The sequence below is a fragment of the Bombus fervidus genome, unplaced genomic scaffold (assembly GCF_041682495.2).
Source record: "Bombus fervidus isolate BK054 unplaced genomic scaffold, iyBomFerv1 scaffold0133, whole genome shotgun sequence".
Classification (NCBI taxonomy): Eukaryota; Metazoa; Arthropoda; class Insecta; order Hymenoptera; family Apidae; genus Bombus; species Bombus fervidus.
Genome location: NW_027212695.1, coordinates 15,001 through 17,500, shown reverse-complemented (window position 1 = coordinate 17,500; position 2,500 = coordinate 15,001).

Genomic DNA, 2,500 nt, shown 5'->3' with positions numbered 1-2,500 from the left:
TTCCGCCGGCCGAAATTTTTCTAAGTCCCAACGTACCGGTCCAGAATGAGACAAAGTTCCAAAGGCCCGGTCGTATCCGTCCGTTTTTTTTTAACCTTCCACGGACGAAATAAACGTTTAATCCCGACGTAAAATACAATAATATAGCGATTTATATAAAAATATTCATACCTCATAACGCTTTTTAACGAAATAACTCGAAAAAACTTTTCGGTCCGAAATTTTTCTAAGTCCCTACGTACCGCTCGAGAATGCGACTAAGTTCCAACGTCCCGGGCGCGATCATACTTTTTTTATATAACTTTTCAGCGACGAAATAAATGCTTAATCCCGATGTAAAACGTCATTTTAAAGCGATTTATGCAAGAATATTCGCACCTTATAACGCTTTTAAGCGAAATAATTCAAAAAAACCTTTCGAATAAAAAATTTTTTTTTAACGTTTTCGGGACCAAATAAACGTTTAATCCCGACGTAAAATATAATAATACAACGATTTATATAAAAATATTAATACCTCATAACGCTTTTTAACGAAATAACTCGAAAAAACTTTTCGGTCGAAAATTTTTCTAAGTCCCTACGTACCGGTGGAGAGTATGACCAAGTCCGACGGGCCGAGTCGCGTCGGTCCACTATTTTTTTTTAACGTTTTCGGGACCAAATAAACGTTTAATCCCGACGTAAAATATAATAATATAGCGATTTATATAAAAATATTCGTACCTTATAACGCTTTTTAACGAAATAACTCGAAAAAACTTTTCGGTCGAAAATTTTTCTAAGTCCCTACGTACCGGTGGAGAGTATGACCAAGTCCGACGGGCCGAGTCGCGTCGGTCCACTATTTTTCTTTAACGTTTTCGGGACCAAATAAACGTTTAATCCCGACGTAAAATATAATAATATAGCGATTTATATAAAAATATTCGTACCTTATAACGCTTTTTAACGAAATAACTCGAAAAAACTTTTCGGTCGAAAATTTTTCTAAGTCCCTACGTACCGGTGGAGAGTATGACCAAGTCCGACGGGCCGAGTCGCGTCGGTCCACTATTTTTTTTTAACGTTTTCGGGACCAAATAAACGTTTAATCCCGACGTAAAATATAATAATATAGCGATTTATATAAAAATATTCATACCTTATAACACTTTTAAGCGAAATAACTCGAAAAAACTTTTCGGTCGAAAATTTTTCTAAGTCCCTACGTACCGGTGGAGAGTATGACCAAGTCCGACGGGCCGAGTCGCGTCGGTCCACTATTTTTTTTTAACGTTTTCGGGACCAAATAAACGTTTAATCCCGACGTAAAACTTAATAACATTCCCATTTATATAAAAATATTCGTACCTCATAACGCTTTTTAACGAAATAACTCGAAAAAACTTTTCGGTCCGAAATTTTTCTAAGTCCCTACGTACCGCTCGAGAATGCGACTAAGTTCCAACGTCCCGGGCGCGATCGTACTTTTTTTATATAACTTTCCAGCGACGAAATAAACGCTTAATCCCGATGTAAAACGTCATTTTAAAGCGATTTATGCACAAATATTAGCACCTTGTAACGCTTTTAAGCGAAAAAATTCGAAAAAACGGTTCGATTAAAAAATTTTTTTTAAAGTTCTCGGGACGAAATAAACGCTTAATCCCGACGTAGAAATACATAATATTCCCATTTATATAAAAATATTCATACCTCGTAACGCTTTTAAGCGAGATAACTCGAAATAACTTTTCGGTCCGAAATTTTTCTAAGTCCCTACGTACCGGCCGGGGGATCGACGAAGTGCCAACCTCCCGGTCATGTCGGTCCGGAGGGGGCAATTTTTTAAAAAAATAAAACGAAATCGTTACGTTCGACTAGAATTCGTCGAACCATAACGATTTCTATAAAAATATTCATACCTCGTAACGCTTTTAAGCGAAATAACTCGAAATAACGTTTCGGTCCGAAATTTTTCTAAGTCCCAACGTACCGCTCGAGAATGCGACTAAGTTCCAACGTCTCGGGCGCGATCGTAAATTTTTTACGGCACCTTTCGGGGACGAAATAAACGCTTAATCCCGATGTAAAACGTCATTTTAAAGCGATTTATGCAAGAATATTCGCACCTTATAACGCTTTTAAGCGAAAAAATTCGAAAAAACGGTTCGATTAAAAATTTTTTTTTAACGTTGTCGGGACGAAATAAACGCTTAATCCCGACGTAGAAATACGTAATATTGCTATTTATGTAAAAATATATACGCATCATAACGCTTTTAAGCGAGATAACTCGAAATAACTTTTCGGTCCGGAATTTTTCTAAGTCCCTACGTCCCGGCCGGGGGATCGACGAAGTGCCAACCGCCCGGTCATGTCGGTCCGGAGGGGGCAATTTTTTAAAAAAATAAAACGAAATCGTTACGTTCGACTAGAATTCGTCGAACCATAACGATTTCTATAAAAATATTCATACCTCGTAACGCTTTTTAACGAAATAACTCGAAAAAACTTT